Consider the following 25,686-nt stretch of genomic DNA (forward strand, 5'->3'; position numbering starts at 1 on the left):
TATTAGTGGTAGATCTCAAAGTTCAGATCTAGCATTGTTAGCCAAAGGGAAGTAACCATACAAAGTAAATTAATGGGACAAGAATAAAAGAAGAAAGTTATAGTGAAAACCACATCAAGGCACAACACCACCAAGGACTAATACCTATATGAAAAGGAAGGATCATTAGAGAATTTGAGGTATAAAATGAGTCTCCTAAGGAAAATAATAAAGTTATAGTTAAAATAATAAAATAACACTTATGAATTTTTAAGAAAAAAGAAAGAAAACTGCTTTTTTATTCTATTTTGGACTTATCCCTTTGTAGTTTCACTCAAAAAAGAAAGAAAAAAGCTTTTTTGTTGTATTTTTGAATGTTGTCCTTGTAGGTTCACTAAAATTTAAAGAGTATGCACTCATTTTATGTAAAATTAAATTCCACATCCAACAAGCACCCACTATGCATACCTCTGAGTATACCCACAACAAAAAAAATTGAAGATACCTGAAAAAACATGTGAACATGTTTTTTCATGTATTTTCAATTTTTTTCAGTGTGGATCTACTCAGAAGTATGCATAGTGGGTACTCGTTGGACGTGGAATTTAATTCCGCATCCAATGGGTGTCGACCCTTTAAATGTCAGTAAACCTACAAGATCATTTAAAGATACAATAGCAAAAATAATGTATTCTTTTTTGTCCACAATATTCACCCCTCGGGCTGAAATCACCATATTGAATCCTATTGGTTCTTTTAAAGTTAATTTTGTTATTGTATTTTTTGTTTTGACGCTCATTTTTTACCTCGAAATTCACCTAATGGGATGCTTCTACTATGGTAAGCCTAGACACTTTGCTAAAGATTACAATGAAAATAAATTTGATGAGTCCAAGCATAGAAGGCATTTAGGCAATTTCATTGATAAAGAAGCTGAAATTAGTGATAATCCCAAAAATATCAAGTTATCCATTTCAAACCCTGCTTTATCAGTAGAAATTGATGATGTTAATGCATGGTTTATTAACTATGGTGCTTCAATATCTTTGCAAGTTTCCTCTCCCTCTCAAAGAAGTATGAATACTCTTGCAATGATGAAATCCTCTTCTAAATTGAGATGTATGATTGCTTAGGGAGGAATTTTGACAACATAACAATGCTTTGCTTCTTCTTGTTTTTAGCTCTTGTAGGACTTTTATTTATAGATTTTCTTGGACACTCACTATCCCCTTCACTCATCAATGTGGTGGTTCACCTCATAAATTAGATGAGAGCTACCAATTCCTTGCCTTTAAGGCTTCTTGGGGCTCAAGGCTCGAATTTGTTAGCCCATCTTGTCAAGATTTGGAGTGTTTCTTAAGAAAGTTCATGAGGTGAGGCGCTGACTGGAAATTTCTGCGACCACATGACTATTGAAGAAATGTCTGCGTGACCGCTAATTTCTAGTAATGGTGCACCCGTGTGGTCCAATTTTTTAACTTGAACCTTAGGAAATATTTTGTTTTTTTGTGTCCATGGTGTATCCAACTAGAAATTTCACCCCTATATGTGTTGATCATTGACTTTGAGTGTCTCTTAATGTGTACATATGATTGCGAACTTTCCATGTGATAATAGTTTCCTCCCTAATGTATGAGTTTAGGAACAAGTGTATAGCCGAAATACATCATGTTTTGTTGATCTGACTAAGAGTCTTACCAACTTCTTGAGAGGTAAAGTATCTTATGCTGGAGGTGAGTAGGGAAAATCCTTGACTAAGAATTAAAGATAACCATGCTCTAAAGAATTCTAAGAAAAAACGTTTCTCTATGAGGTGGGCATGACCCATGCTCATTATGATGAATAGCGACTAACTGCTACAATCATACAGGAAATTTTCCTGTCAAGCTAGCGTTGATGTGGCTAACATGCTGAGGGTTGATGATGATAACTACTTACACCCTCAAGGGAGCTTATGGAAAATAGATTGAACTAGGTGCCTCCATGCGTGAATTTTGAATGAGGTGCTAAAGGATGCATGGGTCTTCAACTTTGGGTACCTCCTATGCATCGAAATGTAAGCACTACTGAATTAGGTGCTAAAGTATGCCTAAGTATTTGACTAAATGAAAGAATTGCAACGGTCAGAATGTACGATACTACCTTGACATGATAAAACTTTTGTTGGTGACAAATGTCACAAAGACCGTTGACATCAATGGGCAATAATGATTCCCACTATGCCACCTGAGGATGTCCCATAAGGGGGGAAGCACCCAAGTTATAGCTTCGATCCTAAAAGATGGGTGTTGAAGTCGAAAGGAAAGAAGTGTTAACCATCCAAAATGTTGATTCGGGGAATCATGGAGAAGGGTAAAGATGATTGTAACATGGTGGATCAAAAATGCATAATAATGAGAGTTTATCATATGTGAGGATACAAAATATTGCCTGAGGTTGGAGCTGTAATGCGAGTGGCGGCGGGTCAAAACAATTTTTATCGAGGAGGGAAATTCCCAGGGAGTCGGTAGGACATTCAGGGTAGGTGTAAGCATGTTATGACTCATGTAATGAATAATCAGTGAATGTGGGTCATGGTGTGGTGATAAGTGAGCTCCAACCAAGGGCAACTAGGGACTTCTACTGGGTGCAAGACATGAAAATATGAGTGGGAAACCTTTTCCTAAAAAAAGTTGTACACTTTCCAAAAGAATGTAAAAGGTGGTTTCAGATGTACAGACATGGAGACAAGTTCCCCAAGAAAACAACAACCTACATGATGATGCAATTAAGGTCTTTTGCTAAGGGTGGGGGCTCCATTGGTTTGTCTCGGTGTTAGGTTGATGAGGTGCATGGAGTGATGCAGATGGGTTATGCTTTATGGAGGGATGGTAGGTCAAATATAGAATGTGGGGTTGCATTCAACTTAATCTAACCAAAACTAAATGGTGCGGCCTGGGAGTGGGGTTGGTAAGCAATGAGTGAAGAAGAGGAGAATGAGGCTGATCTTCAAGACATGTGAGTGAGATGGTTCCCAGGCTTGAGTGAATGGTCATGGATCCTGATTATATATAGTGATCTATAAAATGGGGTGATCCATGTATGAGGAGGAACTGTTGACTCTCATGGATGCTTACCAAATGGAAGGGAAGGTAGTGGTAAATGTGGTCTTGATGATGGACCCTGTGGTGAATTTCAGAGAAATGATGCCAGGATATGAAAATCTTTGTAGGAATCCTATCATGTTAGGTGGAGAGTGATACCTTAACCATCGATGGACATCGGGGGAATGATTTGGATTGGAACCTGGTATACCTGCAACTTTGAAAACAAATACCCCAAGTGAAAACATATTGATGAAAACATATATAAGTTGAAATATACTAAACAAGAGGAATCGAAGAACATGAGAAGGTGCACCTCAGAGGTACTCTAAAGCTTGAAACGAGCCCAAAAATGATTATGCTACGAAAATGGAACAAAGGGTACCATGATGAAGATGAAAATATATTAATCATAACGTCATTGACGGTTTTGTGAAAGGAGGTTATGAGCTCCCGTACGGACAACGGGAAGGTGACATAGAGGGTGATAAATAAGGGAAAGTGGGCCCTATGCCACCTCATTTGTACTTGATGATGTGGAATGTAGAGCTTGTTCCACACTCTATTTTCTTTCATTGTGGTTAGCTTGTACACCTGGGTAGTGCGTGAGGGTAGTAAGGTAAGAGGCCATAAAATGTACTTTGTGAATTTGGGAGCTTAGGCTAGATAGGTCATATAGGGTGGCCTATACAACCCTTTTTAGGTGAAAATTTGAAATTCACACGAGCGACTTTGAGAATGTCACACAGATGCCATGGATAAGAGAGAGACAAAGGCATGATGGTGCATCTGAGATAGATATAGCCACATGACCTTCGAGCTGAGGCTCACACGGTGGAAGGGGAAATAGGTGCACAGGGCTCGTAACTGTGTAGAGAACAATTGTGTGCACCATGCATCTACGCGAGAACTAGACACGTGGCCAATGCGCCAACATTCTCGTAGGAAGAAAGGTGATAGTATTGCGGGTGCACGATTGTATGAAAAATAGTTGTGTGACACTATGCACCTATTTGAGCAATAGGTGCACGAGTGTGCCCCTATAATTGAAATAGGCATGTGGGCTATCAAAAAGGAAAATTTGAAGCCTATGAGGCTGATTTTGTATTTTCTTGATTCTTTGACGTAGGATGAGTATGACATGGAGGGAGTGTGACTAGGATCACATCTAGATAGCCATGGCAGATGATGCATAATCCAAGGCCTTATTGATCAGATGGGGTTACTGAAGTTTGTTTAGAACCCCTTACTCAGATCATAGGAGGACTTCCTACACTTTTTTATTAGCCGATGGGAGCCATAGCGAGAGGCATTCAACATCCGAGGCCAGGATTTAACATTCACCATAGTGTGTATGTGTACTTTGTGACCAAATCGGTACTGAGGGGGAGGTACTACGACATCCCTTGCCTTCAGGTTAAGTGAGTCTAAGTGATTGGACATGGGCTCACTATGGACGACACCCCTGATAGGATGGGTGCCTCTACATTGATGTAGTTCTTGATGTATCTGAGCGAGCAACATTGGCTATGATTTTACAATTGGTAGGGTCAACCTCACCACATCGATTTTCATGGCCTTAGCTAGTTGTTTTGTAGAGGCTAAAGGGAGGATATTTCTTTGACTTGGCATGCTTCTTCCATAGAAGGATGACGACGCAACTCACGCAAGTTCTTTGAATCGATATGTAGATATTTTATTATGGTAGCTTCATTTGCAACATTTTATATGAGCAGGTTGTGATGTTGTGCCCAGTGGTTCCAATGTCGATAGGGCCGCCCAAGGAGCCTCAAATTAGATGGTGGAGACTGGTGATGCTGCATGCAGGCGGGGGAGAAGTAGGGTGGTATTCGAAACCTACGATGGAGGGTTGGTGGGAGTCCAACCCTTAGGTGATTATGGAGTTCCCATATGCTGGCATGGATTTCTGAGAAGATCCAGAGATGGGACTACTCCTAGGCAATGCTTGGGGACCGACAGGTATGTGATGTGTGTATTCTACATTTGTGCTTATTTTACATGTACTTATGATGTATATTTATGTATATACTAATACCATGTACGTTTTTCTTGTAGATGTGGGGCCTACTAGATGCCTGTTGGCCCATTTGGTGGGTTACAATTCTCGTCGTCCAGGCAGATATGGTGTGGAAGGAGTGACACGATGGTTGAGGGATGACAGGGTATAGGATGAACCTAAGAGGTTGGCTAGGAGTTGGTGGGTAGAGATCAGTGGTCCCTCTATAGAGTGGAAGAGCTCTTCCTAGAGCCTAAAGATGGAGAGACTATGCAAGCGTGTTGAGGTTGTAGAGGCTCAAGCAAGGCTTGTCGAGGATGCATGGGATCGCATGAACACCTAAATATAAGGGATGCTTGAGGTGGGGTGGATGATGCTAGATGAGACAACGATGGAGAGGTTTATGGCCCTGGATAGAGTGAGGAGTCCTGTCCTTCAACAACTTGTAGTAGCGGTGTCGACTACACACTCAATCTTGGCTCCAGCACCAGGTGAGGCCAGGGGTGATGGGGTGTTGGAACATAGAAATAGATGCATTTTTGTTATGAATATACCAAGGGAAGCACCCATTATGATTATGCTCCAATTTTAATAACTCAATTTTTCTTGGTGATGACCAGCAAATGTATTTTATGTGCACATATTTTTTGATCTATATATATATATATATATATAGAGAGAGAGAGAGAGAGAGAGAGAGAGAGAGAGATAGATATACATATATGAGATGATGATTTTTTGCTACTCTCCATGATATGTCATATATGCCATGCATGTATACATGTGATGTACTTTTACATTTATTTTATGGATATGTGTTCATGATTTATGTGTCTTGATGATGATATATATGTGATACATTCTAGTCTAGGATTTGATTAGCTATGCGGTCTACTACATGATTTTGATCTCTTGGTATATGTGAAAATGTGATATGATCAAAACCACGAGCTAAACTTTTTGCATGCATGTATTTCCAAAATAGTAAAGGGTCACAAACTTTGAAGGTTCTATTCAACTGTGATACAACAAGATGGGAATCAAGGAACACATGCAGATGATTGATACCTAAATGGGAGGCATCGTCCAAGAGGAATATGACGACATCATATTCATCTTAACTGTTAGTGGCTGGATTGATGCAAAGACAACTCTGGTGGAAGGGTGTTAGGTCAAGAGATTATATGGCCCGAGTTGCTGCAATGAGGTTTTATGACCATCGATAAGCACCATTAATGAACCCATGATGATAGGCTGGCGAATGATCCATTTGTGACAGATAATAAGAGAGTTATTTTAGCATACATATGTGATGAGGTTATCATCATAAAAATAAGTCATGGTGCATACATTTACATTCTAGGTTTGTTTGGTATGTTATGGATATAATTTTTTGAGGTAGAGCTTGTTGATAAGATTTTTTAGGCAAGTCCCATCGGGCTCTGCTAAGATGTGTTCCCCCTTAAGGAGACAATGTTTTACAATGTAAGGTCCCTTCCATTATGTCTTGAAATGTCCCAATCCTAAAGATTCATTGTAAACATATTAGTGAAGGACTAAGTCCCCTTTAGTAAATGATCAAGGGGTGACATTGCAGTCAAAGGAGGATTTAGTCCTCTTTTTGTGGGCTTTTTTATGTTTGAGTGATTCATGCCAACTTTTGTAGACGTGTTCCAAGTTTACTAGCCTCTTCTCTAAAGGTGTAGTATCTAGGAAGAATTTGATGGCTAAGTGTAAAGTAGGGATATCTCACTCAATGGGGATAATAAATTTAACCCCATATACTAGCAGGGAAAATTTTAAAGATGGCAGTTTATCTTAAAATTTAGAAACTTTGGTGAATCTTACTAGTCCATAATATGCAAATTATAAAACTTTTTGGTGATATTTTTGTAGAAATATTTAGGTTTCCAATGATTTTATATTATTTGATATAATATTTTGGTGATTTTTAAGGTAAAATAATAGTTTACTATAAAATTGGGTGAATCATTTTGGTAAAAATGGAAATTGGCAAATCGTTTTTTTGGAAAAAGCATGGAAACCCTAAAATTTTCCTTGTATGCCAATTGAAAGGTGTGAATTCTGTCGGTGCTTTGACCATTGTATAGTATGCCCAAAATGATGAGCAATCCATGTGATTCCAGTTGGTTTGATGTTTGTTCACCATGTGCTGCAACATTATTACAAAATTTTGTTAACCAAACCTATCGATCCATTTGACTAGGGGTAGCATGGAGAAGAAAACTTGTGAGAAAAACCAAGGTCTTGGGATAGTTATTGAAATATCTCATTCTCGAAGTGTTTTCCATGACTTGAGACCAAATCCTTGGTAACATTGAACCCTGTTATGACATGGTTAAAGAAAAATCAGGTGACAAGTTTTGCAGTGTTATTATAAGTGGGCATGGCTTCAGCCCACTTCGTAAAATAGTCGATGATGACTGTAATTTAATTATGGCTACCTCAGGATGAGGGATTGTAGGTCATGAATTCTATGCCCCATTTGAAAAAGGGTCCATGATGATGATTGGGTGTAGGGGAGATGGTGGGTCTCGTGCCTTGTGAGCGTATCTCTGGCAACACTCACATCACTTAACTGCTTGAATACATTCATGCAATAAAGTGGAGCCACTGCAGGATCCACTATGATAATTATTTAAGAATTACTCATCTTTCTCTAGTGTAATACATTGGTGGAGGATGGTGTCGATGCCTAGATGATAGAGTACATGTTAGGGTTTTTATATGCTCTTTTAGTTCTCTATATTTTTAGATGTCAATTTGGAATTCATAATATTAGAGTTGCAAAATATTACAGTTCAGATTTAAGTTCACTATACTATTCTAAAACTAGTACTGAATAAATTAGCGAATGTTCTTTCCAATCTATGTCCCTAATTCAAAATCATTCCATTACTCACTAAAAGTCTACTGATTTAAAGAATCCTATTAAGTCTTCCTAATAAAACACACAATTCAAATAACTAATTTATCTTCGACAATCATACAACTAATTCATGCTTAAAATCCTTACTGGAAACAAAATCAATAACACCATAATCCTAATTTCAAAATTCAATTCAAGTAATCAATATCTCCACGCGGAACTAAACCTAGGGTCAAACTAGAAAGTGAAAATCAATCTCATCAATGTTATTAAACTCAAATATTCATTCACATGACTCTCTAATTTCATAAATCCATTCGAAGTTGATTGAAGAACAAAATAAATGATCTACAGTCCATACACAATCCTATGGAAACTCTCAGATAGTAACCATTGGTTGCAGATACTTTCACTGAAAATTCTTATGCACAGAAAGTAAGGTATTTCATTTTCGATCAAAGGCTTTGTCTCGGTCTTAAGACCATGTAAAAACTCCTACCTTCAGAAACCCAATTCAAATCAAAACATATTCATTCAATCTTAGCAATTCTTGACGCAAGAAAAGCCTACACATTCAAGCAATCCCTATAAAAATGTTTTCACAAACTTAAGCAATTTAAATGGAAATCTATCTTTTGATAATCAATCATCAACTGAAAGTTTGACAGGCAAAACATTCATATCTATAAAATATTTAAAGGTTCTTAGATCACACTTATAAGTACCGACTATATAAGAACCACACCAAATAAATATTCCAAGTGCAATTACTCTATACTAACCTACACACACGCTTCCTATCTATCTAAAATCAATTACAAGACTTAGCCGAGGTCGATGGTGGTCCATTTCCATGACCTTAGACAAGCTAGATCACCACAATAAGTTTACAGATTAGAGACACATGAATTTATAAGTATAAAATTTGATATCACTTATATTAATAGTCTTCAATAAAACATGAGTACATCAATTCCAAACTGAATTAAAATAGAGTCATATAGTGTTCATAGTCACAATTCTTCTTTGCTTTAGCTCGCTAATGCCTAACATTGGTGCTTGGCCCTCTTAAAGAGATTCACATCCTAAGATATTTGTAACTAAATAATCAAGAAAAATAATGCAAGTATGATATGTGATTAATTAAGATAAGCTAGATTCTCAAGGATCACTCGTTCATTCTATCATATCCACAACAATATGATTGTAGCACTATCTTTAGGTTGAAGGCATTATTGTTGTTATCACAAACAAGAGAAACTGTCTTGAAATGTCCATTAGTTTGAATGGTGACAATTTCATAATAAGGTCACAAATGGAGTACAGAATTAGGTATCGAATGGAGTACAAAATTAGGTACTGAATGGCTACCTATTGCACTTGGAAATAAATGTTGAATCACCAGTGCCCTGTCAATGCATTCAAGTCTCCATCCTCATAGTTAGGAATCTTAGAAATAAGTCAGTCAAAGTGAGTGAAAAGAGTATAAATTTTTTTAACATATATTTGAACTAACCAAAGACATGTAAAAACATACCTAATTGTGACTCTTACCTCCATTTAGGAGCTAAAATATTTTAACCAGTATAGGATGGTTTGAGGTATCAAAAGGAGAAAAATGGAGTAGGATATAATAAAAAATAGCAGGATAAGGTGTCAAAAAGGATGAAAAATTAATGCCCAACATCCTCCCATGCCATAGGAGATGTATGTCCTCATGCATTTGTCTTCCTCAAAACCAGTCAGACATCAAAATTGGTCTATCCTCCTTTTCTCAAATTCCTGCCATGCTATCTAGAAATTCTAGGCCATTTTTCTTCATTGTTTGTTGCCAAAACCTTCGGGCTCATTCATAAAAACTGAATCCTTTAATAAGATTTAACTTCCTCATCTTCCAACTCAAAAGTCATTTGTTCTTCAAGACTAGTTTATCTTTCTTTGGTACTAAGGCGAGATTCCAAGTTTTGTACAATTCATTTTCTTTTGTAACATGATGAAACAAGGTTTTATACTTATGATACTTCTCCTTGAGATTGATATTCTTCTTTTGTAATTTACTTGCTGCTATAAGTCCTCTTCATCATGAGAAGAGACATCCTTAGGATGTAGGGTATGCTTTTGTGAACTACTTTCCTTATGGATTGATTTCTCATAGGCCTAGATGACCATTGTCTCAACCACTCATTTACTTGTTGTTGGTCCTAGTTTAGACAAATCATTATGTGGGAAATCACTCTGAAGATTTTGAAATTTATTAACTGGCATTTCCTCCTCGGGCGAGGTTCTATTCAACTTCTTTGTTTTTATTGGTGCCAAATAGGGAATCTTTGTCTCTAACTATGTAGAGGATAAAATAGTTATTGGTTCAAGGGTTTTAGAGCCCTGAGGAGGGCATTGTTAACGAGCCATTCTTCTGGTATGCCACAGACCTTGTTGTGCAGTCACATCCTTTGGTACTTTTGGGATATCTTTTGATTGCATTGGTGGAGCCAATATCAGTGTCACTTCATCCTTCTCATGGAATATCTTCCTTTTCCCTTTCTTAGGAATAATTTTTTCTTTTTTCATCTAGCTGCTCTTCAGTTGTCGAGGCGACTGGTTTTACAACCTCCACCCATGGTTTCTTTTGTTAACTCTATTGGGGTTTCTCAAATGTTTCATCATTTGCCATAAGTTTTATCTCTTGTTCCTCTATTTATTTATGCTTATTCCCCTTTGAAGTTATGGTTTTCTCAGATGTTGTGTCCTTCGCCACATGTTTTATCTCTTGTTCCTTTATTTATTTATGTTTCTTCCTCTTTGAAGCTAGGGGTTTCTTCTTTGTAGAGGCGCTAGGGTTTGTTGATTCTAGTTTTCCCTGGGGGTTCACTAAACTTCCCTCAACCTCTAATGTTTCAGGAGTTTTTCAGAGAACTTATCTTTCTTAGAGGATGAGTCATGAGGGGCTTCAATATCTTTGTCTAATTTCTTAGAGCGTGGAATAATGATTCGTTCCCTCCCCTTTATTTGATTTTCCTCCCCAAGAATTTTTTTAGCTGAGAACTCGTCCCATGTTTCCTCCTTTCGACCCAACTCATGGAAAATAAGCATATTTATGAGATTATAATGGCATAGATTGGTCTCAGCATTCTTGGAAGTCGATTGAACACCTTTAGCAACCTTATGAAAGCTTTCATGAAGGAAGAAAGGGAAACTAACCTTGTGCCCATATATAAAATGCAGGAGAAGTATGATGTGATAGAGGAACACATCCACATACCTCCCTTCATAGGTTATGAAACTTTGCAGTGCGGTGATGAGGGGCCACCATTCTTCTTCAATACATCTTCTCCAGACCCTTTTTGACTTGTTGATTGATTTATATGTGGGTTTGAGAAACTTTAAATATTATTCCCATTCGAGTGGTCTGCCTTTGAAATAATTGTTGCCATATAGAGGTAACCATGTCACCTTGCTTATGAATTCCTTTGTAACCTTAATCTTTAAATTCCCAACCTTCGTTATCCTCCCATCAAAGCTCTATGCAAACTCCATAGAAACTTTATCATTTTATCCTTGAAACTTATTGAGAAAATCGATCCACCCCTTCTCCTCAAACCTAGTCTTACAAGATGTGTATTCTCGGATAGCACGGAACTAGATGAAAGTAGGATCATGTTTTTCGATCCCCATGTCAGCGATAAAAAAATGTACAAGCCAAAAGGAAATTAGGAAATCACAAACTAATCACAAGGTGCTTACGAAATTGGCAAAGTTGTATATTCAAACAAATATTCATTTCAGGGATTAAAATAAGCTATAGGATTAGTTAGAAAGGGTGCCCATGTTTTCAAATCATGACACGAGGTACTTGATTATAATGATGATGAAGGTACCGAAACATACATATCATGATGGGAGGTTAATGAGTAGAATGCATTTTTAGATAAGACAATCTAGGTACTGACAATAACGAATTTCAATGTCATAAAGGAGGAGAATACAAAATTATGATAACATTGGAGGCAAGATCACTAATTAGATTCCATTATTCACATTCCTTGCACTAATCCAAAACAAATGAAAATTGGTTCATACCTTTGATTGATTGTATAATGATGGCTAGAGGTTCAAAAATAATGAGGGGTAGGACACCTTGATGATTAACATAATGTTTTTAACATTGTTGATTCTGATGAAGATATGTTCCTTCTTTGGTCATGAACGAACTAAGGCTTATAAACTTGAATTCCAGCACCAAATTTTAATGTTGTTGAGCTGAAATTGGAGCACACTGATACACTTTTGGGCTTGATATTCATAATCTTAGGTACATAACTTTATTCGGTATTTAAACTTGTAACCTATGATAAACACCGAATTAAGTACATAATTTGTAAAATTACCCAACAATAAATAAAGAATACTGAACCATTGGGACCGTGTTGAAATAACAGCTAGAAGCCACTCAATATTAGCTTGGAACTAGTCTAGAAAATTGAACTTTTAGGATAAAAATGCAACTGAAATCTCACTGTTGTCACTTCAAATCAATACTCGAACCACCATTCCATGGATTTTGACCAGGCCTGGAATGGTTATAGGTTGGTGGCATTTCAATTTTTGAGAGTTTGAAATGCATGAAAGAGACTCCAAGGAGATTCTTTCCCATAATTATTCTACTAAGCCTAGAAAAGAATAACTCTATACTTAGCAGATCCCTATCTACTTCCATCTCATAAATTTTAACGAGCCTGAGTTAGCTAATGATTAGAGTGTTCAATTTTAGAGAGTCTGAAGAACTCAAAGCAAACTCTAGGGGGGCTTCCTTTCCATAAGCATTCTTCTAGCTCTAGAAAAGAATAAATTTGTACTTGGCATATCCCTGACTACCACTATCCAATTAATATTAACGATCCTGGGTTATTGCTCAGAACATGAAATTTTAGAGAGTTTGAAAATGTTCAAATTAGCCTTTTGAATGTCCTTTTTCGTAAGTAATCCATCAAGTCTAGATAAAGGAACAAAATTCCACTTGAGACATTTCCTCTTTATTCTATGTGATCTTGTGGAGGAAAATAGCAATCAACCCACTGTTATTTACATTATGTACATATATACATATACATTAAAATAATATAAATTAATTGGAAGAACCAGGAGGAGCTGGATCCCCCTTATCAATCAACTCCATTCTTAGGTTCTACAACACATTTTGCAAAAATTATGTTTGGAAAGTGGATGTTCATAGACATTTAATCTACGCCCATTCACCATAAGTGAATTCTGATCATCATCAATGCTCCTAATTTTTACTGAGCCATTTTCAAAAACTTCCTCCACTTCATAGGGTCCCAACAATCTAGTTGAAAACTTTCCCTTGAAGTGTTTAAACTTGATTTCATACAATAGTGCCCAGTCTCCTGGTTGGAAGACTTTGTTTTTAATATAATTTTCATACTATTGGGCCCTTTGGTCCTGTACCAATATAGTGTTTTGGAGAGCATCCTATCTAATTTCATAAAGTTCATTCAACTAAAGCACTCTTTGATTTTGATCTTTATCTAAATCCATCCCATGTTGAGAAGCAATTCAAAATGTTTTTAGTAGGAATTCAATGGGCAACAATACCTTCTTCCCATATACCAGCTCATAGGGAGTGTATCCTGTCACATTTCTCCAAATTATTCGATAAGCCCAAAGTTATTTTGGTAGCTTGTCAGCCCAGTATCCATGGTGTAGTTGAGTTATTTTAGTTAGAATAGACTACAAGACTTTGTTGGTATATTCTACCTATCCATTTGCTTGAGCATGGTATGGTGTAGATTTTTGGTGCTTAATTTGGTTCTATTCAGTAATAACTTTTACTAGTTTGGAGGTAAATTATATATCCTGATAAATGACAATCTCTCTACGTACTCCAAACCAAGTAAATATGTCTTAAAAATGAAATCTACAATATAGTTCTCAGTGGCGTAATATAAGGCTTTAGCTTCCACCCACTTTGTCACATAATCAGTACAGAGTAAGATATACCTCTTCTTTCTGGACATAGGATAAATATGCCCTAAAAAATATAATGTCTAGTTTTCAAAACTTTCAATTGATACCTATGTTTGAAGAGGCGTCTCATCAATTGGAACAATTCTGCCCATCCTTTGTCAAGCATCACAACTCGAAACAAATTTCTTTACATATTTAAAAAGAGTGGGCCAATAATAGCTCGCATGTAGCACCTTATAAGCTTTCCTTTTATTCGCAAAATTCCCACCACAAGGTTCACTGTGACAATATTTCAAGACATCATACATCTCGTCCTCTCGCACACATCTCCTCATGATTAGATCAAGTCCAGTGTGGTATAGGTCTCCTTTTATCCATGAATAATTGGCACTCAATTGCATAATCTTATGTTTCTCCCTGGTAGATAGATTTTGTGGCAACATCCCTATCACCAAGTAATTAGCCACATCAACAAACGAGGGAGTATAAGTAGAAATGGTGAATAGGTTCTCATCAGGAAAATCATTTGGAATTGGGGAAATGTCCTGTGAAATGTTCAATATGGACAAAAAATATGTGACTGGATTGTCTTGTCTAGGCTTGTCGATCACAGTAATATTAAATTCTCGAAGGAAAAGTAACCATAGAGTGATTCTACCATTTGTAATAGGTTTGCTCATAAGAAATCTAATAGTTGAATGATCAGTATGGACAAAAGTTTCATAACCAGTAATATAGTGCCTAAATATTTTGATAGCATGAACCACTGCTAATAATTTCTTTTCAATAATGGTGTAATTCCATTTTGTATGTGAGATATTTTGGCTAAGAAAATAAATAACATAAGGAATGTGATCCTCCCTTTGTCCTAGCACAACTCCGAGGGATGTATCTAATACATTAGTACAAATATGAAAAGGAAGGGACCAATTAGGCCCTCTCAACACTGAAGTAGTTGAAAATCTGTCTTTTAATACCTGAAAATCATTTTGACAATTAGCATTCCATGAAAAATCAACATCTTTAGCCAACAATTTAAACATAGGTGCAACAAGTTTGGTAAAATTTTCAATAAATCTCCTATAATACCCTGCATGCCCCAAAAAAATTCTTACCTCTTTCTACGATGTTGGGACTGGAATCTATGAAATTACCTCAATTTTTGCAGGGTCAACTTTTATCCTTATTTGTGACACATGATGACCAAGGAAAATTCCCTTAGTTTGCATCAATTTTCATTTTTCATTATTGAGGGCTATATGATTTTCCTAACAACGAATCAAAACTTTTTCTAAATTTTCCATAGCTTCTTGAAAACCATTGCCATACATTATGAATTCATACATATAGACTTCCATACATTCATGTATAATGTCAACAAAAATGCCTAAAACAACCCTCTAAAAGGTGGTTGGAGTGTTACACAACCAAATGTGAGAACTCTGTAAGCATAGGTACCCCAAGGGCAGGTAAAAGTAGTTTTCTCTTGATCTTCTAAGGCCATATGGATCTGATTGTAACCACTGTGCCCATCCAAGAAAGAGAAACACTTTTTCCCTTATAAGGTATCAAGCACCTAGTCAATAAAAGGTAAAGGAAAGTAATCTTTCAAAGTGGCCTTGTTTAACTCCCTATAGTCAACACAGATTATCCATTTCCCATTTTCTTGGGAACCACCACTAAAGGAGATATTTGTTTTCTATCAGAGATGGGATATATAAAATTTGTGCTCAATTTTTTTTAAAGTTCATCTTTGACAATTTCTTTAAGGGTTGGATTCATGTGTCTTTGTGGCTACCTTACAAGTCTGATTTCTTTGTTGGTGTAGATATGATGTATGAAGGTGTTGGGGTGAATCCCTTTCATATCTAAATAGTCCAAATAAAATGTCCCGGACTATTTTTGGATCATATCTACTATTTGTTGTTTATGTTCAGTACTTAATTCTATACATATATACAATATTTTTCTAGAACTGATTTCAATAGGTTGTACACTTGATTCCCTGTTTTCCTCTATGGTTTCAATAGTAAATGATTCAAACATAGCAGGACAACAAGTTTCTTAAAACTCACTACCAAAAACATGATTATAACCACTAAAAGAAACATGGTATTCAATACATCTTATATAAGATAAAAATTGTTGCAAAACATGTTCCTTTGATTGTTATTAAATTCCCCTTGATTGTTCTAAGGTTAGCAAGGGAAGCATACATTCCTTCTGTCCATAAGGGCTTTCCAACCAAAGAGGAAATTCACTGGCTAATTGAACAGGTGGAAAATTTGTCAATCTTTGGATTTGAGATCCATTCAAGATAGTCATTTCTCCAGTTTTGCACCCAATGATAGCATCGGTAGTAGCTAGACAGGGTTGGGCTAGGACTATTGGGTTTTCTGGTGTAGTAGTATTTGGATAAATTACTATGAAATAAATCAAATATTCCAAAGAGGCCACTGTTACCGTCACATATTCTAGGACTCCAACAGGTTTAACAACAACCCTGTCTGCTAATTCCAATACAATAAGTGTGGGTTTTACATCATTTAGTTGTAGCAATGTCATAGTATCAACAATCATTGCATTGATGGCTGCTCCCATATCTATCAAGGTTTTAGGTGGAAATTTTCCATTGATTCCTATAATCATTACTGGATTCCCTAGATCGTCATATTTTAGTGGAAGTCCAGATATAATTTTTGACATTTCGCTAATTACTTCGATAGTTTGGTTATTATCTTTCTTCCTTCCTGGTTTGTTGATGCAAATATTCCTAATGATCTTAGTGTAAATAGGGATATCTTTAATGACCTGTAATTAAGAGATCTTTATACAAACATTCCTTAATTCGGAATCCAAATCATATTCTCTATGTGACTAAGTATTCTTTACAAGCAATATTTTAGGAAAACGAGGATCCTTAGATTCCAAGAGCTCCTGAGGTTCTCTTACTAACATCATCCTTTTCATTTTCCATTTGTTCATTTGATTTGTCTTCAAATTCTAAAAGGGGATCCTCCTCTTGTATAACCACTACAGATTTATTTTTATAAATCTGTTTCCTAGACCTAAGTTGAATTTCATTTATGGGAAAGGAAGTGATAACATAAGTGGGAAAAGGTTGCAGTTTGATGTTTTGCATAGGTTGAGGAGGTCTATTATTAGGATTATATATGGGTTATGTAGGCAATTGTGTTGGCCTAGGAGGATTTGAGTTAAATGATTGTTGCATCTGTTGTGAAGATGGATTGGTATGTTGAGGTAGTGGTAGTGGTTGTGGCTGTTGTAATGGAGGTGGTAATGGAAATCCATATTTTTATTTTGTGGGATAAGGTGGGCTATACCCTTGCTAATACTGAGGAACATTAGGTGTATATGGTACATAAGGTGGATACTGTGGTTGGTAATGGGGATATGAAGGTACTGGAATTTGGGACTGAAAGACATTCCCATAAGAGTTTCCCTTCCATCCTTGATTCCATGGTGAATTCTAAGGTGGTTGGGTTGACCGTGGAGGATAAGATGTCTAAGAGTTCCATGGTTGAAATTGGGGAAAATAATACATATTAGGGTCGTGACAAGGATTATCGTTTGGTTTCCTCCATGGTGGTCTTCTAGAAGTTTGAGTAAGCTCACTTATTTCAACCCCTCCTTTATAAATATCTTCTAATCCTGGTAAAGAAGGGAACTTTTCAGTGGGGTGATCATGGGTGTAAATTCCACAATATTCTACTACATTTATAGGAAATTCACTCTCAGCATGTTTTCTCCTACATTTAGGCTAGAAAATGGCTAAAGCAACCTTCTCTTCTTCTTATTTCCTCTTGATTTTTAGACTATCCAACTAGTCACTTCTCGTATTCAAGATCTTTGTCTTAAAAGTTTCCAAAAGATTCCCTAGTTTAGTTCGAGTAACACCACCCTGGACAAGTTTAGAATTCTGAGACACATAATCCCTTAGGATTTCACAAATTCTTTTGCATACCTTAGCTTGGCTTCTAGAATAATTTCTACACAAATCAGCTATTTCAGGAAAAGTTTTCTTATAGATGTCCCCAAAGCTTAAGAGATGTAAGGTTTCAATGCATTCTTCCCTTAGCCCTTTTAAGAAAACAGTGCTAAAGGTCCTCTCATCCAAATTACCTATTCGGGATTTATGATAATTATAAAGAAATATTTCAAGATATTCTTCCAAACTCTCATCTTCCATTAATTTTGCTGCATTCTTAAAATGTCATTAATATCTCTACTTTTACAATAATCTTGATAGTTCTTAAGAAATATTGATTTCATATCATCCCAAGAATAAATAGTGTGTTATCCCAAGCTCATGAACCACCTAAGGGTTGAACCTTTCAGGGTACTGGGAAATAGTTTGAGCTTGTTTGCATCATCATGATAGTTATAAATTCTACAAAGAATATCAAACTCAAACAAAAAAGAGTCAGGGTCTTTAGAACACAGACCATGGAAAAGTAGAAGAGATGCCAAAGGTATATTTTTCATAGTAATATCTAGGATTGGAAATCCAAATGTGGTATATGATTCCTCCTTGTTCTCCTCAGATCCTCATCTAGGTCCATCTCTTTTGTCACCATTAGGTAGGGTATTAATTCTATCATTTTTCTCACCATTATTTTTGTTATTATTTTGGTCATCATTTATGTTATTGTTTATGTCATTGTTTTTATTCTCTCCACCTCCTCCTCTGTCAGCCATTATTTTAAGAGGTCTAAAAGTAGTAGGCTCTAGTTTATTACTACAACTAGAAGAAGATTCAACTAAGCTAGGTTTTATATTCCCAATCCCCAAGTTTCTCTAAGGTCCTGCTACTGAAGATTCCAGTTGTGAGACTACCACTCCTTATGCTCCTACAACATCTCCTAGTATGGCATGTTCCTATTGTGGTGAGCCTTCAAGCTATATTGCCCCTTCTAAGTGAATTATTTCCTTTTCTGAGGCCACTATTGCAGCAGAACATTTTCCTTCCTCTTTGATGTCAGAATAATGATTAGTAGGATTAATTAGGGGGGTCTTTGTAGGACCAAATAATTTTGAAAGTTATTTCATACTATGAATAAATCTTCCCTTACTATCTCTAGGTCTACCTATAATTTTATGCATAAGAAAAGAAAAACTCTAGAAATTGATCAAGGATAATTAGAGTTTGGAGCAACCCCACCATAGTGGATGTGTGGCTCTTCACTCACATCTTACCATACTTTCTCTGTCATCTAATTATCTTGCAAAATCCCTGTCAGACACATAAATCTACCAAAAGAAAATACTACATATACCATTAGCAACAACCCGACAATGATGCCAAAAATGTTAGGGATTTAATTTGCTCTTTTAGTTCCCTATAATTTTAAATGTCAATCTTGAATTCATAATCTTAAAGTTGAAAAATATTACAGTTCAGATTGAAGTTCACTATTCTATTCGAAAACTAGTATTGCATTAAGTATCGAATGTTCTTTCCAATCTCTGTCCCTAATTCAAAATCATTCCATTACTCACTAAAAGTCTACTAAAATAAAGAAGCCTACTAAGTCTTCCTAATAACACACACAATTCAAATCACTAATTTGTCTTCAACAATCATACAACTAATTCATGCTTAAAAGCCTTATTGGAAAAAAACTCAATAGCACCATAATCCTAATTTCAAAGTTCAATTCAAGTAATCAATATCTCCACGCAGAACTAACCCCAGGGTCAAACTAGAAAATGAAAAGAAATCTCATCAATGCTATTAAACTCAAAGATTCATTCACATGACTCTCTAATTTCATAAATCCGTTCGAAGCTTATTGAAGAACAAAATAAATGATCTACAATCTATACAAAATCCTATGGAAACTCTCAAGTTATTAATCATTGGTCGCAAAGACTTTCACTGGATATTCTGATGCACAAACAATAAGGTATTTCATTTTCGATCAAAGGCTTTATCTCAGTCTTAAGGCTATGTAAAAAACCAACCTTCTGGAATCCAATTTCAATCAAAACATATTGATTCAATCTCAGAAATGCTTAGTGAAATAAAAGCCTACACACTCAAGAAATCCGTATAAAAATGTTTTCACAAACTTAAGAAATTTAAATGGAAATATATCTTTCGATAATCAATCATCAACTAAAAGTTTTAAAGGAATAAATTTTAGATCTATAAAATATTTAAAGGTTGTTCGATCGCACTTCTAAGTGCCGACTATATAAGAACCACATTAAACAAATATTCCAAGTGCAATTACTTTATAATAATCCACACACACTGCCTATATAACTAAAATCAATTACATAACTTGGTTGAGGTCGATGGTGGCCCATTGCCACAACCTTAGACAATCTAGATCAACACAATAAGTTTAAAGATTAGAGACACATGAATTCATAAGTATAAAATCTGATATCACTTATATTAATAATCTTCAATAAAATATGAGTACAATAGTTCCAAAATGAATTAAAATAGAATCATATAGTGTTCACAGTCACAATTCTTCTTTGCTTCAGCTCGCTAGCCCCTAACACTATTCCTTGTCGCTCTTAAAGAGATTCACAGCCTAAGATAGTTGTAACTAAATAATCAAGAAAAATATTACAAATATGATCTTTGCTTAATTAGGATAAGCTAGATTCTCAAGCATCACTCAATCAGTATATCATATCTGCGGAAATCTTATTGTAGCACTATCTTTAGGTTGAAGGCATTGTTTCTACTATCATGAACAAGAGAAACTTCCTTGAAATTTCCATCGGTTTGACTAATGCCAATTCTGGAATAAGGTACCAATTGGAGTACAAAATTAGGTACTGAATGGAGTAAAAAATTAGATACTGAATAGCATCCTAATGCACTTCGAGCTAGATGTTGAATCACTAGTGATATGTCAATGCATTCAAGTATCCATACTAATATTTAGGAATCCTAGTGATAAGTTAGTCAAAGTGAGTCAAAAGAGTAGGAATTCGTTTAACATATATCTGAACTAACCAAAGACATGTAAAAAAAAACCTAATTGTAACTCTTACCTCCATTTATGAGCTAAAATATTTTAACCAGTATAGGATGGTTTGAGGTATGAAAAGGAGAAAAATAGAGTAAGATATAATGAAAAATAGCAATATAAGGTGTCAAAAAGGGTGACAAAAGTACAGCCCAATGGCACATCATCCATGAGAAGGTACCGAGGGGCTTGATGGCGAATGCGTCATCGATCATCACAAGTAAACTGAGGATTGAAATTTTTAGTTCTGAGAAAGAGGAGAATGTCGTCGTAGTAGGGGTCATCCATGGATATGAAGAAAAAATGTTCATTAGGGAAAGAATCATTGATGAGGGACCTTTGGTTCTCTGTAGGGAGATCTACAATGAAATTTGCAAGGATGAGAACCTTATGGATTTTCTTGGAAGAAAATTGTAGGTTGAATTCTTGTAGGATAACTACCCATCAACTGTATTTATGATTCATCATACGACAAGTAATCAAATATCTCATGGGATAAATATTTTCTACTATAGTGGTGATCCATAAGATGATATAATGTTGAATCTTTTGTACATAGTATACTAGGGCTAAGGTTGTCTTTTTTGTTGGATCATACTTCAAGGTAGGTTCAGAGAGGTTTTTGTTGATGTAATAGATAACATTCTCTCTATCATATGGTCCTTCTTGAACTAATACCTTAGCAATTGCTACTTCAGATGCTGATAGGTAAAGGGTATAGTCCTTAGTATGGTCAGGAGGGCCAAATAATGGAGCTTGAGATAATGCATATTTTAGGGCTTCAAATTATTATTGGGCCTATTCATCCCATTGGAAGGGGATGTCCTGACAAAGAAGGCACAAAAATCCATGCACATGAGTGGCATAATTAGGAACAAAGTATGTAAGAAATTGGCCTTACCTTGCAAGCTTTGTAACTGCTTTAAACTTTTTGGAGGTGGTGTCTCCCGAGTGGCCTAGACCTTCAGAGGGTCGACTCTAATACCTTTCTGGGAACCAATGAATCCCAATATCTTCTTGTATTGATGCAAAATAAACACTTGAGGGGGTTCAAGTGTAAGTTATATTGTCGACATCTCTGAAACTCTAAACGAATATCCTTTAAACGATCTGAGCACTTTTTGGATCATAATGTGAGGTCATCCAAATAGGCTAGTATGAGATGAGAAAGATCATGGAAGATATAATTCATGGTCCACTGGAAGGTGGCACTAGTGTTTTTAAGGCCAAAGGGAATGAATCATTACGTGAATGTACCCCATGGGGTTGTGAAGGTAGTTTTATATTGATATTTATGGTGAATCTGAATCTGGTTATACCCTGAGAAGCCATCTATGAAGGAGAAGGCTTCATGACTAGCACATGCACTGATAACTTGGTCGATGAAGGGTGTAGGGTAGTTGTCCTTGCAACATTCTTTGTGTAGCTCTCTAAAATTAGTATAAACGTGAATGGTTCCCTATTTTTTCATGACAGGTACAAGGTTAGAAACCCAAGAGTTGTAAGTGATAGGAAAAATGAAACCAGCTTTGTGGAGCTTATCAATTTCCTTCTTAATCACTTCTTCTTTAGAAAGGTGGAGCTGACGTTGATTTTTCCTAATAGGGTTGGCATTAGGTCATGTGTTAATATGGTGCTCCACGATGGTAGGAATGATGCCCAACATTTCAATGTAAACCCATACAAAGATATCCCTATATTCTTGAAAAATGGCTTTATATGAGGCCACCTGCTCTGGAGAGAATGCTACCCATAGTGAGATTTTCCTCGGCTATGCTAGGTTTGGTTGAAATATCTACCTTGATGGTAGGTGATATATTTGACATGTTCCCTTCCTCAAATTTGTTTGGTGCTGGGATGGGGTTTTTGTTAGGATATTCCGACACATAGGATATAGTTAAGTTCAACTTGGTCTAGTTTAGAGTTAGGTATAGAGTTAGGTAAAGTGTGTTTCTTTACCGTTGTACATATTGTAACTTACAATCCGACGGTCACGATATGTAGTGATCCAACGGTTCACTCTCACCTCGGTATTATCGACACTTGATCCGTGGCTTGACACCCGATTGGTCCATGAGTTCTATTTAAAGCGCATGGAGGGTCATTGTTCGGGTAATCCGAGCATGAGAGAAGCTTATGTAAATTTTCATTCTTTGATTAATAAATTGCCTGTAGTACCCACGTTGGGACAGGCCGTGGACTGTTTCCCTCCTTGCACTCTGAGGGTTTTAACCACGTCAAAAATACTGGTGTATTGATTTGAGATCTAGTTGTGAGCGGTGTCCTTTTGGTATTCTTTCTGAGGAACTTACCCTGTAAATTCCTACATGGAATCAGAGCTATTTGAGGGCCGCGTCCGTTGGTGATCCAAATCTGAAGCCGGTAGAACTGCATGCGGCTGTTGTTTCCTAGATCTGCTGTTTCTGACTGCTTTCGGGCCGAGAGGACTGCTCTGTTGCATTCAGAGCATCTGTTTCAGTGAGGAACCCTTTCGTTTCACGCGAAAAGGTTTCCGGTAGCCCTAGCTGCGTCATTTTTCAGATCGGGAGGTATACAGTGTTTTTTGCAGTTTACTTTTATTTTCTCTCTGCTTATTTCGGTTTCGGTTTATTTAGCCTTTTTTTTTAACCGGATCTATACCTTTCATTTCTGCGTATGCTCTTTGCCCTGCGACTCTGTGCGATCTGGGCAAATCAGAAACAGAAAGGAAGGATTTTTCTCATGCGTATGCTCTTTTCCCTGCACCTTAGTGTGATCTCGGAAAATCAGAAACATTGAGAAAAATATTTAGTTTTTCGGCTAAAGCTAACTTTGATATTTTTTTTTAAAATTTCTAGTTTTTTGGCTAAAGCTAACTTCGAGCCGCAAGGTTCGTTTTTCTTTGCATATTCGTGTTGGGTTTTGTGTTTTGTGTTTTGTGTTTTGTGTTTTGTAGGGAAAAAGAGCTTTCTCAAGGCAAGCACGCAAATCAAGCCCCCCCCCCCCTCTCTCTCTCTCTCTCTCTCTCTCTCTCTCTCTCTCTCTCTCTCTCTCTCTCTCTCTCTCTCTCTCTCTCTCTCTCTCTCTCTCTCTCTCTCTCTCTCTCTCTCTCTCTCTCTCTCTCTCTCTCTCTTCTCTCTCTCTCTCTCTCTCTCTCTCTCTCTCTCTCTCTCTCAAATTTTTTGTATAGATCAATTGGTTCAAAGCTATTTTAAGAGAGTAGAGGTCTTGGGTTCAAGTCTCCATTTTGTGGGGCGCGGATTTTTTCATTCCCGCACATTCGCGCACTTTGCCGGCATCGTCAACAATTTTTTTTAAAAAAGCCATAACTTCTTCATCCGGAAGCCTTTTTCAGAGCTGTTTTTTTTAAAACCGCCTATTTTTTCGAGATCTATCCATTGGACCACTTACTTTCAGCATCTTCAGCTTCAGTTTTTCTTCAAAAAATGGAAAGTCCATGCCAAGTCATTCTTGACAGCACTAACTACTTCCAATGGGTAGCCTACATGGGAGATTTACTTAGAAGTAAAGGTCTCTACAGAATAGCCACAGACCAAGAGAAGAAACCAAAAGATGAAGACAAGGCGGCAAAATGGGAAAATAGACAAGATCAAGCACGTGGTTTGATAGGGATGTCTGTTTCTCCTGATCTTAGATTCCACATTGCAGAACTTGAGACTCCTCATGAAGCATTAGAAAACTTGCTAAAGTTTTTGGAATTAAAAATGAAATTAGAGCCCATCAACTTGAAAATGAGCTGCTTACTTTGGATCCTAATAATTTTTCTTGCATTGAAGATTTCTTGTCCAAATTCAAGACCCTTAGATATCTCTTGGAAGGTGTTAAAGTTAAGAAAGAAGATGGTAACCTTATTTATTCCATCCTTACTAAGTTGGGACCAGCCTACTCTGTATTTGTTTCCACTTTCCATTCTACAAGGGAAGCTTTCATTTGTCAAGGACAAGAATACAAGGCCCCTTCCTTTGACTCCTTTTGTGATTCCTTAATAAGAGAACAAGAAAAACTCTTACACCTTGGTCTTCTTAATCTTGGAAATTCTTCCACGAAAGCATTAGCCGCCCAGCAGCAACCAAATTCAAAGAATCCTAAGAAGTCATATCCTCAAAAGAATGGTCCTAAACCATCTCAGCCTCAAAATGAAAGATCATTTCAGCAAAATGATAAGACCAATAAAAACAAATGGAAGAAGTCTGATAGACATTGTAACTTTTGTAATCGAGATGGCCACTTAGAATCTAAATGCTTTAAGAAGATGGAAGCCTTGGAAGCCGCAATGAAGAAACATAACATCCATGTGGAGCCTACCTCAACTTCAACTTCCGGAATGGCACTTTCTGCATGTCATTATCAATCATCTCAGTCTGGTTATGCATTAAATGTATCTTCTTCTTCTTCTTCTCATTCTCATGAGTGGCTCATTGACTCTGGAGCCTCTTGTCACATGGCCAAAAATCAAGCCATGTTTTCTTCTTTAAATGATTGTAACACCAAAAATATATATATTGGTGATGATAGATCTCTTAATGTTGTAGGGACTGGAACTGTTCATCTAGACAATGGTCAGTTTAATGATGTATTATGTGTTCCAACCTTATCCTGCAACCTTCTATCTGTCTATCAGATAACTCATTCAGGTGAAGGTAAAATTGTTGAATTTTCACCTCATGATGTTGTAATCAAGGATCTAAAAGATCCTAAACAGATTCTAGCTACTGGTCTTGC

The sequence above is a fragment of the Pinus tabuliformis genome, chromosome 5_1 (assembly GCF_031772625.1).
Source record: "Pinus tabuliformis cultivar Carrire ecotype Pingquan chromosome 5_1, CPIR1, whole genome shotgun sequence".
NCBI lineage: Eukaryota > Viridiplantae > Streptophyta > Pinopsida > Pinales > Pinaceae > Pinus > Pinus tabuliformis.